This window comes from Capra hircus, chromosome 21 (genome assembly GCF_001704415.2).
Source record: "Capra hircus breed San Clemente chromosome 21, ASM170441v1, whole genome shotgun sequence".
Classification (NCBI taxonomy): Eukaryota; Metazoa; Chordata; class Mammalia; order Artiodactyla; family Bovidae; genus Capra; species Capra hircus.
The window spans coordinates 21,694,436-21,708,087 of NC_030828.1; the positions used below are offsets into that span (position 1 = coordinate 21,694,436).

General features: G+C 47.2%; 1 protein-coding gene across 3 annotated transcripts in view; it reads left to right on the forward strand.

The window, feature by feature from the left end:
- ZNF592 (zinc finger protein 592) overlaps positions 1-13,652 on the forward strand; it is a 51,793-nt gene that overhangs the window by 11,717 nt on the left and 26,424 nt on the right. For 2 of the 3 annotated variants that reach the window (XM_018065992.1, XM_005695002.3), the window contains exons 2-3: positions 2,438-2,546; positions 7,766-7,849. The gene's annotated coding sequence lies outside the window, so the exon portion shown is untranslated. The remainder of the gene's footprint in view (positions 1-2,437; positions 2,547-7,765; positions 7,850-13,652) is intronic. The other variant, XM_018065993.1, reaches the window with a different exon arrangement.

A 13,652-nucleotide genomic window follows, 5' to 3' on the forward strand; every position in this document is an offset into this window, starting at 1 on the left:
GTCCCCAGACTATACTTTGGTCTAAAGGCCATGGTTCACAAGCCCAGACACATCAGTCCTTTGCATTGTTTCCTAAAGAACGCTTGGCCCAACTCTTAAAAGAGTCTGATGTAGTTGGTCTGTGGTGGGATTAGGTATTAATAGTGCTTCCTGAGTGTTTCTCATGTGCTTCCAGGACCAGAATCACTGGTCTAAGGGTTAATAAGCTTAATGCTGGGTGTTTGATAAAGATTTGGATGGTAACTGAGTTGGAGACTTTCTGGGAAGCTTAGGCAGGGCCAGTGGCTTTGCTAGGAATAAGAGGAATCTTCCACGGTAATAAAACTCTTCAGTTTATGTCCCTTATCTCATTTGATTACCTCACCTCTCTGGGCCTTCATTTTCTTTCTTGTAGAGTTAGCAGCTTAAATTTAATGGCTTCCTAGAATCTCCTGGGCTCTGACAGTTCTTAATCTTTCTGGTGTTGGAAGAACTTCTAATCGAGAACAGTATTCTAGATTTCTAACCTCAGTCTCACAACACCCTAAGGTGTGTCATGATTATGGCAACAACCGTAGTGAATGTCTCAGTGCCAGCTGAAGGAAAGTGCGTGCCATATGCAGTAGCACCTTGGGAGGACAGGGAGGTGGGGTCCCTGTAGCGTGAAGTCAGACCTCTTGGTTCACAGTCCGTGGGGGGAAGGGCACTCTGGTCCTTGGAGGCACCTGGGAGCCTGAGCTTGAGTCTTGATTTCTGCCACTCAATTGGCGAGTTCCCTGTGAAATGGCAGTAGAGTTTGGTAAGCGGTGAAGCTCCTATCGATCCACGTGTGTGTAGAGTGTAGGTGGCCCGAGAGAGCCAGCCAGCCTGGGCCAGTGGCACCTGGTGCTCAAGCTTGCCACCGCTCTGTGCAGCCGGGCTGTGTTACTGGCAGCAGAGATGGTCTGAACAACCCGGGAGGCTCCAGCGTCAGCAGGACTGAGGGCGCCCCGGAATAAGGAATCGGCACCACTCGTTGGAGCACCTTGGAACTAACTCACTTGGGCATCAGATCTAAGACATCACGTACCCCATCCCCTGGCCTTGGACTTTATCCTCATGTGGAAGCATGTTTTCTGCTTGTTTATGTTTTGAAAACATACGGTCCAAAAAAGAAAAGGAAAAACAAGTTTTCTGTGTTTCCCTTCTGTAGAATTGGGATAATGAGTTTCCTTCTATTCCCTTATAAATTTTTCTACTAATATTGTCTATATCTCTATTTAGAATCCAATCAAATGCTAAAGTTAAGACAAAAATGAAGCCAAGCAAGGGAATGCGGAATTAGAGTGAGAGTGAGCAGAATTAGAAATGAGACTTTTTGTTCTGTTGCTTGTGTGTGCATGCACCTGAGGGTTTCTCCACATGGGCCTGTTACACTGGAGTCTCGGGCGGCTGTGGCCATTTCCAAGGTTCCTGAGTCGGTTCCATTCAGGTAGTGTTGAGGACCGCTTGTTAAAGCAAAGAAGGGTCTGGCCGCTTCCCCACGTCTTCCCTCTTGCCTCACCCCCTATTTGGTGCTTGTCCCTTCCCTGTCTCTCCCGTACCTGTGACTCTTCCCAGCCCACTCTTCCCAGCCCGCCTGCCCCCAGGCGCGTTGCACACTTCTTGGCCCTCTGCTTCTGTGGCCCTTCTGAGCCCTGGAGGGCGAGCTGTGATGGGGGGTGACCAGCCTCCACATGTGCTGTCTCTGTCCCCTGTGTGTGTCTCCAGTGTCCCTGCTATTTAGGGGTTCAGTTGTCTGCAGGGGCACTCTGAAAAATTATGAGGAAGCTTGTTGGCCACTGAGGTTGGTGGCAAAATTCCTAACAAACACGTGCATTTGCTGTTCAAGGCAGGGAAAGAGTTTCACGAATATTTCACGAATGTTGCCTCCTGTAATCCCCATTTACATATGGGAAACTGAGACACAGAGGTGAGAAACCTGCCCAAGGCCACGTGCCCCAGACGCAGCAGAGCTGGACTGGAACCCAGGTGGTCTGGGTTCTGAAGCACAACACTGCAAAAAGCAAGGAGGAGAGGATCTGGGACTGTCGTCACTGTTGTCCTTTAGTTGCCAGTCGTGCCTGATTCTGAGAGTCCTGTGGACTGTTGCCCTCCAGGCGCCTCTGTCCTTAGGATTTCCCAGGCAAGAATACTGGACTGGGTTGCCTTCTCCAGGGGAAATCATCCCACCCCAGGGGGTGAACCTGCATCTCCTTTGTCTCCTGCATTGGCAGGTGGATTTTTGATCACTGAGCTACCTGGGAAGCCCTTCTGGGGCTGGGGAAGGTTTTATCTTGGATTACATTTGAAGCCTGCTTTGAATTACATTTGGAGATTTTTCTCAGGGTCTGACCTACACTTTATTATTATTATTAACTTACTTTAATGTTTGCCATTCAGGCCTATTAAAAGACATTTTATTTTTCTTGTTTCCTAGGTGGTATTTGGAGACTAGACCATGTACCTAGGTAGAAGCTGTTCCTTTCTCCACGGCTCTGCACCCCCAGCGACACCTACCACGCCCTTGTTTTGAGAGCCTCACCGAGGTATGATGCCTAGGTTCACCTGAGCGGGCCTTGAAGAGCTGAAAGTCTGGACGCACTGATTTTTTTTTTTTAATGTTCCTTGGTAGCTGTTATTATTTTTTAAAATTGTGGTAAAATATACATAAGAAAATTGACCATTTTAACCACTTTTAAAGGGGATCCTAGAATTTTTTGAGTGTTTTCATTATTATGTTTATTGAAATATAGTTGACTTAAACCATTTTAACCATTTAAAAATGTACGTTCAGCGGCATTAAGGACATCTACCTAACCATCACCACCGACAATCTCCAGAACCTATCTATCATCCCAGACTGAAGCTCTGTACTGTTAGATAATGATCCCTGATGCTTTCTCCCTGTGTCCCGATAACCACTGTTCTGCTTTTTGTGTCTATGAATCTGACTACTCTAGGTACTTCTTATTAGGTGGAATCATGCCATGTTTGTCCTTTTGTATCTGGCTAATTTCATTTAGCATATTGTCTTTAAGGTTCATCCATGTTTTAGCCTGTATCAGAATTTCAGTCCTTTTTATGACTGAATAATACTCCCTTTTATATTTATATCACATTTTGTTTACCTATTCATCCACTGATGGATCCTTGGGTTGTTTTGTTTTTTGCTTTTTCCCACCTTTGGACGTTGTGAATCATGTTGCTACGGGCATAGATTTACAAATACTTCTTTGCGGTTCCTTTCAGTTCTTTCGGCTATATGCCTAGAAGTGTTAGGTCTACTATGTTTGTATAATTGCAGCCAATATGGAAAATAGTACATTTCCACCAGCAACTCATAAGGACCCTACTTTCTCCACCACATTCTCATCAGCACTTGCTATTTTCTGCTTTTGTTTGTTTTTGATACTAGCCATCCTAATGGGTATGACCTTGGAGGCTGGCTGTTTGCACCTGTAGAGTCCACTCTCCAAGAGTCTGGTCCCTAATATGCTAAAATGTGCATACATGGAGAAAATAACATAACAAACCCCCGTGTATTCCTCACAGCAGATCTAACAGTTATCAGTTCATGGCCAATCTTGTCTCATTATCTGTGTCCCTCCCGCTTCCTCCTGCCCTGTGTTTGTCTTGAGGCAAATCCCAAATATCACATCATTTTATTTGTGAACATTTTACAGATAATATCTTTAAAAGATAAGCACTTTTAATATTCCATTTTTTCTGATGGTGGAAGGGCACATAGAGATGTCTTCTTGAGCATATCATTCCCTGTCATTCCCGTGGCTCACCAGAGACGCACGCGGTGGGCACACCTGTGCACACCTGGATGTCAGGTCCATTGGCACGCCAGGCTGCTGCTGAAAAGCTGCCTTGGCTGGGGCCCTGTGTTCCTGCAGGAGGTGAGCTGCCTGGGATCTGAGCAGCCGTGTGGAAGAGCTCACCCAGATCTCTTTTAGGAGAAGGAGAGAAGAGAGCAGAGGAAAGGGGTAATGAATAAAGTGTGAGGGAGAGAGGAGGGGAAGAGAGAAGGGGACGGAGGGATGGAGGGGGGCATGGAAGAGGGAGACAGGAGGGGACGGAGGGATGGAGAGGGGTGTGGAGGAGGGGAAGAGAGGAGGGGACGGAGGGATGGAGGGGGGACATGGAGGAGGGGAAGAGAAGAGGGGACGGAGGGATGGAGAGGGGACATGGAGGAGGGGAAGAGAGGAGGGGACGGAGGGATGGAGGGGGGCATGGAAGAGGGAGACAGGAGGGGACGGAGGGATGGAGAGGGGTGTGGAGGAGGGGAAGAGAGGAGGGGACGGAGGGATGGAGGGGGGACATGGAGGAGGGGAAGAGAAGAGGGGACGGAGGGACGGAGAGGGGACATGGAGGAGGGGAAGAGAGGAGGGGACGGAGGGATGGAGGGGGGACATGGAGGAGGGGAAGAGAGGAGGGGACGGAGGGTTGGAAGGTTGGAAAGGGGCGTGGAGGAGGGAGAGAGGAGGGGAAGAGAGGAGGGGATGGAGGGATGGAGAGGGGACATGGAGGAGGGAGAGAGGAGGGGACGAGAGGAGGGGATGGAGGGGACAGAGGGATGGAGGGGGCGTGGAGGAGGGAGAGAGGAGGGGTGGAGGGATGGAGAGGGGCGTGGAGGAGAGAGAGGAGGGGGTGGAGGAGGGAGAGAGGAGGGGAAGAGAGGACAGGATGGAGGGACGGAGGGGGCGTGGAGGAGGGAGTCAGGGATGAGAGAGGGAGGGGAAGGAGAAGAGTATATGTTTACGTGTGTGTGGAGCTGTGAGGAGAAGAAATGGGGAGTGAGAACAGAGCAGCTGGGAGAGGCAGCCTTGACCAGGCCTTTGACTCTCTGACTCCCGAACTCTGTAGTGAGCTAGGGAGCTGCAGAGACACCCCAAGACTAACAGCACATTTGCCCCTCACCCCAGCCCTTAAATTTGGGAACTCTGGTTTGCCCGTGGTAGATGAGATTGGTGACACACGCAGAGCCACCGTAGGTACCAGAGGGGACCGTTTGTTCTGGGAGCGAATGCTTGGTTCCCAGTAGGTCTGAGGCTTCTTGCCCAAGTTTGGGGGTCTCTGCTACCAAGAGATGATGCTTTTACAAAGTTCAGTGGGTGGGGACTCCTCAGGATGGTGTGTGGACAGCAGGAGCCCTATCTTCCTTTTTACTCAGGCCCTGGGTCCCCTTCCGTTTTAACAAAGTGGCTTCTCGCAGTACTTGCTCCTGCTGGGATCTGTTTCAAGTAATGAAAGGAAGGGGCTACTGGTCACAACGTATCTGTTTTTATCTTGGTTCTTACTCCTGCTTCAATTTTGTTGCCTAAACCTAGTTTCCACTTGCATCATTGCTGGCAGCTGTACAGTGCTTTATAACCGTGCTTCCTTTCCGCTCTATCCTCCTTCCTGTCTGTCTTTTCTAAGAATCTAACAGCTTTATGGCAGAGAAGGCAATGGCACCCCACTCCAGCACACTTGCCTGGAGAATCCCATGGACGGAGAAGCCTGGTGGGCTGCAGTCCATGGGGTCGCTAAGAGTCGGACACGACTGAGTGACTTCACTTTCAGTTTTCACTTTCATGCATTGGAGAAGGAAATGGCAACCCACTCCAGTGTTCTTGCCTGGAGAATCCCAGGGACGGGGGCGTCTGGTGGGCTGCCCTCTATGGGGTCGCACAGAGTCAGACACGACTGAAGTGACTTAGCAGCAGCAGCAACAGCTTTATAGAGGGGTAATTCACATGACATACAATTCCCCCATGTAAAGTGCATGAATTCAGTGATTTTTGGTATAGTCACGGAGTTGTATCCTCTTTCCTTAAAATTCCAGACCACCCCATGTCCTCATCATCTCAGAGCTAGTCTTCCCCCTCCGCTGGCATCATGCTGATCCCATCCTCAAGACAGAGGACCTTGTTGTGGGGACAGTGGCCAGTAGGCACTTTCCACCAATAAAATATTTAACTTAAACAGTCCCACAGAGGCCTCAAATTCATAGACAAGTGCTGCTTCAGACCCTTCCCACTGGCAAGGCCCCATCACCACTCAGTTTCTCTCTACTTATAATAGATTTTTAAAAGCTAAACACAAATAACATAGCAAATTTACCAGCTGTTTGACTGGTAATAAATCTGCTCAGGAATCTGTACTATCCTTGAACAATCTTAGTTCTGGACAGATAAGCCTATCGCATTGTTCCCGCTTTCTAACCAGGGTTACCGTCTAGCAAATGAAGTGGAGCCTATAAATGGACAACAGATAGATGAGCAATTTTATAATGTGTCAGATGGTCTAAGGACCATGAAGGAAAAAGCAGACTGAAGGGACAGAAATTGATGGTGAGGTTGGGGATTGGTAGCTTATGCGTAGTGGTCACAGAGGGCACCTCACAAAGTGATGTTTGAATAAAGACCTGAAGGGAGTGAAGACTGAGCCCACAGAAATCTGAGGGGAGGAACATCCCAAGCAGAGGAATAGTAAATGCAGAGACTCAGAGCAGGAGTATGCCCTGCGTGGTTGAGCAACTGTTAGATCATCCTGGGCGTGTAGGCTAGGGTGAAGACTGGACTTTACTCTTCATGAAATGGGATGATGTGGAAGGCTTTTGAGGAGAGGAAGAACATGATCTGGTGGGTGTTTTAAAAGCAGCACTCTGGCTGCGGTGTTGAGAATGAGTAGCAGAGGCAAGGGGGCTTCCCTGGTGGCTCTGTGGTAAGGAATCCACCTGCCAGTGCAGGAGACCTGGTTCAGTCCCTGGGCTGGGAAGCTCCCCTGGAGAACGGCATGGCAGCCCACTCCAGCGTTCTTGCCTGGAGAATCCCGTGGATGGAGGAGCCTGGCAGGCTGCAGTCCATGGGGTTGCAAAGAGTTGGACACAGCTTATGGCTAAACAACAACAACAGTAGAGTCAAGGAGACCAGGCAAGCAGGTTTTTGTGGGGATCCAGGAAAGAGGAGAAGATGATTGGAGGTGCTGAGAAACGGCTGGATTTTTGAAGGTAGAGTTGGTGGGATTTGCTTATGGATTTAGATGAAGGTTATGAGGGGAAAGAGGAGTTGAGGATGCAGAGGTTTGGCCTAAGCATCTGGAAGGCTTGAGTTGGCATTTACGGAGTGAGAAAGAAGGTAGGAGGAAATCAAGAGTTAGATTTTGGCCACATTAGGTTGGAGATGCCTCTCCAGGTAGACAGCTGAGTCTTGAATTGAGGGATACCGATTAACTAATGATGAAGTGAATGCCTACTGAGGAGCTTATGAAGAAGCAGAAGAGAGAACATGTTACTGAAGTAACTGAAATAAAGGTAGGCAATTATCCCATAAGTGAAACAAACAGGAGCATGAGGGAGGGTGGGGTGACTTCTGACAGGGACCGTCAGAGAAAGTCCTCCTCCCTTCCTTGCCTAGGGGGCCCGTGTCCCCTTGATGAGCATTTGAGGGTGCCCACAGGTGTGTGGCTGTGAGGTGTTTTCAGTGGGTTGTAGCAGGGACGGCGCTCAACAACAGGGTCTGGGCCTTCCCTTTGTGTCCTTGGTGCCCACAGAAGTCTTGGCATTGGATCATTATGAGATGGGTGAACCTGTTCTTTCTGAGCCTCAGTTCTTCGTGAATAAAATGAACAGGTTGTACTAGCCCAGAGCCCTGGAATCAACTGGGAAGCTTTAAAAACCAATGCAGAGATCTGTCCCAGGCCCAGTGAATCAGAGTTGCCACAGTGGAACCTGGGATTCTGTTGTAAAGTCACTCTTTGTGTTATTCTTTTGCAGCAGGTCCATCAGCAGTCTGCAGACAGGTATTCCGAAGTCCCTGGACCAGGTCATTCCTGAGGTCCGCTTCAGCTCTGACATCCTGTGAGTCTTGTCGGAATGCTTGCACTGCAGTTCTCTTCCTGGGAAATGTAATTTTTGGTTGGGGCTGGAAGGGCCTAGAGAGGGAGAAAGTAGGGACACCTGGGCAGGGCAGGCAGGGACAGGTGTGTCGGCCAGGGTTTGAAGGGCCTCAGGAAAAGGTTCTGGGAGGAGTGGGGGCAGTGACAGCCCACATGCCATTGGGTGCCAGGTGTGTTAGGTGTGTTCGAGGCAAAGGCCACGATCCCAGCCTCCCTGGGCAGCGCTGCCACAGAGCAAGAGAAGGGCAGACTCTTCAGAGAAGGCGTCCAGGAGGAGGGCGCCTGGAGCATGATATCTGGGATGAGGGGGGTTTGGGGGCAGGTTTATACTGGGGGCCAGTGAGGAGGACAGCTTGAGCTCTGATCCACAGGCACAAGAAAGTTGGAGAGAGGCACTAGTAACTGAAAGGTACCCTGGGCAGCAGCTGGAGAGGTGGACACAGAGCAGATGGGAATGGATTCTGCCTGCTGGGGAAGAGTCTGAGCTCGGTTTGAAGGTGATGGGATTTTGAGATGGGATCAGATAAGCATTTTATAGCAATCATTCTGGCAAAGACCAGACAAAGAGACAAATGGAACTCTTTCTTGTTTTTGTGTGGGTCCTTTGGGGCACAGTTTTCTTGTATACAGCTGAGACTCTCTCTCGCTGTTTTTTGCTAATGATTAGAATACCGGGTGCCTCATGAAATGAAGCACTGGCCACTGACCGACTCAGAACGTCCATGACTTGGGGTCACTTAGATCTGTAAGGAGTCCTCAGGTGTGTATTGAGGAGGGCACTAGTATATACGTGGTAGACAGTCTGCTTGTCTTCTTTAGGATTCAAGTTTTACATAGAAATCCGATAGTTTTAATTTGTAGCCTAGCCTGTTCAGTTTCTCAGAGGTCCTTCAAGTGAGCTTAATTTTACATATTAAGCCAAGACTTGCCCAAGATCCTCACACAGTTAATTGGTGAAGGGTAGTTCTTCCTGTTTCCTTTGATCCAGCTAAAGTTTCACTGAGCTCCCATCTCTAGCCCCATAGTAGCAATGTCTTTTTCTGACATTTCTGAGCATCCAGACTGACATTCCTGCAGGTCGTGGGAGTAGCAGCTTGCTCGCTCATTCTCTCTTTTGTCCAGCTTCCATCTTGGTTCAGAAGTTCTCCCACCTGGGAACCAACTCAAGTGCTTTCTTAGTATCTGCTAAGTAATCTTTCTCTTTCTCTCTCTGTGCTTTCATACAGACTGAGTTATTTTTTGCTTCCTTATCCCCTGGGATGCTTCTTCCAAAATAAAAAGCTGAGGATAACTTCTGTTTATTCACTTTTAAACCTTTAACTGTTAATAACAATAATTGAACATAGATGATGTCAACATTTACACCACATTTGATCATGTGGGGCAGCAGCGTAAAGAGGTCACCTGCAGGTTGTAACACACACATCTTCTTCTTCCCCTGTAGTCTTCACCCAGCAAGCAGTGGCAGATGCAAAGAAACCTGTCTTTGTGGCCTCACGGCCCAGTGTTCCCTGGGGCATGTGGTCTCTCACTCTGGTTGTTCTGAAAATCTGTGATGCTGCTTGTTGCCTTGTCTCATTAGACAGATTGCACTGAACAGAATCGGAGTTTTCTTAGATCTGGAGGGCGTCTCCCCCACTTATGTCCTGTAATTGAACTCTCATTAATCTGTTGCTTCTGAACTTAACACTGTTAAGAGAAACAGGCCACCAAGTTTTCAGTTTCTCAGAGCCATTAAAATTTTTTTTCCTAGATTTGAGTAAATGTGGATGTTACCACGTTTATGCATTTTCCCTTTAACAGTTTCAGTATATTTTCTGACTAATGGATTACGTTGTTGTAGACCTATATGTTCATTTACTTCAGACTTCAAAAATGCAGCCTTCTACTCTCCAGTGTTTGAGGTTTGGTGAATAAACCGATACTTCAGTTATGCTCCCCCTTGCCCCTAAACCATGATCTCTAGAATAAAATAGAGCTCTGATTTTTAGGCTCTCATTAGAAAGCTCTTCCATCTACTCAATCTCGTTTTTTGAGACATTTCCCAATTGTGGCACATCTTTCTTAAGATATGGGGAGCCGAAACTGCACAGCACATCTTGCTGTGGACATGGAGTGGTTCTGAATAAGGGTGGGATCGCAAGTTTCGTTTTGTTTCCGCTGTCCTTTCTGATACTGCCCAGTATTTTCTGGGCTTTCCGTTATGAGACATGCAACGTGGTGTCTTAAGGGAACAGTCCAAGCTGATGCTTCTTTATTGAACAGTTTAGCTCAGAACCCATTATTCTAAAAGTGTAATTGGAATTGCTTTTGCCTAAGTGTTCCTTCACGTTTGCCTTCACTGAGGCTTCTTTGCCATAATTTTGCCTATTCATACAGCCTCCTGAGAACTTGTCTTTTAATTTTGCATTTTGATTTCTGGAACAGCTTTTAGGCCATTTGCAATCTTGAAGGTTGCATTTTATTGCTTCAGTAAATATTTATTGAGTGCCTAATGGAAAATGCAGTGTTGAACAGACAGATAAACCTCTTCCCTTGTGAATCTAACAGCCTAGTGTATTTTCTGCTAGATTATTGGTTCTCAAAGCATTTTAAATATGATACCTCCTTTTCAAATTAATTTTTTCATGGACTCTTATTCAGTAGTGGGTTTGTTTTTTTTTTTTTAATTTTTTCTCTAGCTAATTTTTGGCTGTGCTGGGTCTTTGTTGCTGTGCAGGTTTTCTCTAGTTGTGGTGAGCAGGGGCTGCTCTCTAGTTGCAGTGGCCCCTCTTGTTCCGGAGCACAGGCTCTAGGGGCATGGCCTTCTGTATCTGCTGCACGTGGGCTCAGTGGTTGTGACTCCTGGACCCTGGAGCTCAGGTTCAGCAGTGGCGGTGTACAGGCTTACTTGCCCTGGGGCTTGTGGACTCTTCTGGACCAGGGATCAAGCCTGATTCTTATCTACTGCACCACCAGGGAAGTCCCAGTAGTGGTGTTTCTAACGGCTGGTCACTGGAAGCACATTTGTGGATATGAAGTTGGGGGCCCTATGGTTGGAAACTACCATTCTAGGCAGTTTATGAAAGCATCAAGTTCCAGTCCAGAACTGATCAGTGGTTTTTTAAAAAAAATGCCGTTGTTCGTGATTTCCCATAAACAACAATCAGATAAAGACAGACATACACACAGCAATGTGGAATTCAGTTTGTTGGTTTTTCTGGTGGAATTTTGGCATTAGAAATTTTCTGCCTACTGCTTCTGCCATAATTATATTGCTTTTATCCTTTCAAAGAATTCTACTAGGTTAATCAGGCCTGATGAGGGCCCTTTCAAAATCAAGGTGTTCTCTCCCTCTCATCTAGTTGACGTTTACTTAACAGTTTGGCAGAATGTCCTGGGCAGCAGGTAGACCCTATAATAAAAGCTGGGAATTTATATTCACTTTATTTATTATTTTTTTTAGTTTCCAGATATTTCCTGAATAGAAAGTTACCCTGAGAGGATACAGTGTCAGTCTGCCAGTTCTGAAGTTGTTCTTCACCCTCAAGGGACTTGTATGCATCATAGCACATTTCCACCCTCTCACCTTGAAGGGAGAGTGGCTCTCAGCCCGGGCCCCAGAGCCCCGGGGAACCTACCTTGCCTGCTGATTGGCCGCTTTAGATCACTGGGTTAGCTCACCAGATCTGCATCTGGCTTGTTCAGATGCGTTAGGGTGAGCCCTACTGAATGTTCTGCAGGGTGGGTTGTGGGTCCTAGGCTGGTGTTTGTGGCCCTGGGGCAGGGGCCATCACCTGGGTCCTGAGGCCTGCCCCCAGGTAAGGCCAGGCAGCCAGGTATTTGTGGCCCTGGGGCAGGGGCCATCACCCTGGGTCCTGAGGCCTGCCCCCAGGTGAGGCAAGGTGGGCAGGCAGGCAGCCTTTTGTGGTCTACACTTTCCAATTTTGGCTTCCCTGGTGGCCCAGATGGTATAGCGTCTGTCTGCAGTGCAGGAGACCCGGGTTCGATCCCTGGGTTGGGAAGATTCCCTGGAGAAGGAAATGGCAACCTACTCCAGTACTCTTGCCTGGAAAATCCCATGGAGGAAGGAGCCTGGTAGGCTAGAGTCCATGGGGTCACAAAGAGTCAGACATGACTGAGCGACTTCACTTCACTTTCCAACTTTGGCTGCTTGCAACAGTTTGCAGACATTGGTGTGTGCTGAAGCTTATTATTTTGACTACACCTTTAATCTTAATTAAGTTACTTCACCAATTTTCTAGCTGGCAGTCCCTTGCTGAGTCATGCTAGATATACTTTAAGAGTTTTATAGTAATGATTTTTGGAGCCCTCTGTAAGAAATTCCTTAAATTTTTTGGCCTGCCTAATTTCTTCTTCTGTTCATAATGTTAAAAATATAATACAATTACTTAAGTAATAAAATTAGAAATAAATAGTTTGAATAAATAATTTTAAAGTGTAGATAAAAAGGAAAGAAAATTTCATCTGTTGAGATATTTTTTTAACATTTTAGACTATTCCTCTCCCCTTTTTCATAAAATCTATATTAAATTTTTTTGGTTTGTTTTAAATAGAGACCCGCCATACCATTTATTAGCTCTGGTTTTCCTAGCAAAAGATAGCTTTTGCTTTGACCTCTGACCATTCTCAGCCCACTCCTGAGGTTTCTCTGTGTGGAGGACAGGACTTCCACGTAGGATCTCTGTGACCCAGAGGTAAAGGTGGTGGGCTCCTCACTGACCCTTGAAGCACCCGCCAACTGCCACCACTCCTCTCCCACATGCTTTTCCCAGCCCCTTAAAAGCCCAATCTGTTCAGCCCTGCTCCCTCAGCCATGTTTTCCTAGACAGAAGAGGAGCCCTGGGGAGTTGAAGGTAAAGCAGATGCCGCACAGGTGTCTCCTTACATTTGGGACTGGCCTGCATGGTATCTCACTTGGTACCGGGAGCCGGTGCTCCCACCACACCCAGTGTCTTCCCCTCACTTATGGGCTCCAACACTTCTGTCCCACGAGACAATCACTTGTTATCCAGAAACTTTTACATCTCTTCAGTGATTCTGCCAGCTCATATTCTGTTAAGATAATTGGGGTTTCACTTTGTTAGTGTCTACCATAATTAGACATCTTCCCAATTGTGGGGGAATTTTGTGTTCTGTGAGAACTCTTTAAGAAGGCAGGTGTGTTTTGTTGGGGCTTGGTGGGGTGGGACAAGAAACAAGCCAAGCCTGCAAGCCTGTTGAGCCCATGGGGCGGCAATAGATATACCTATGCTGACTGGTCCCCTGTGATTCTGTTTCCTTTTTTTCCCTGTTTTCCCTTTTTTTAATTATAAAAGGAGTCTACTAACACACACAAAAGTTGTGAAAAAATAACCCACCAGTAATCCCACCACCGTGCACAAATCACTTTTTTCTTTCAGTCTTGGCCCAAATGCATGCTCAGTTTTACATTGTTATAGTTTGACAAAGGTTTTGTATTTCTCTTTTCTTAAACTTAACACTGTAAGTGATTTTCCATGTTGCTACCTAGGTTTCATAATTAGAGTTTTTAACGACTACTTAATAGTCTATTAACCATTCCTTGTCCATGGACATTTAGATTTCTTTGTGTGTCTGCGTGTGTTTCCTTTTGGTGTTGTTTTACTAGTACCATACACTTTTGCATATAACTTGTGGGTGAATTTTTGTTCTTAGAACAAATTTCTGGCATTGGGGTTCCTGGGCCCAGGGATTCACCCCTTATCTGGTTCTGTGCAGCCACTGTTCTGCTTTACGAAAGAGCT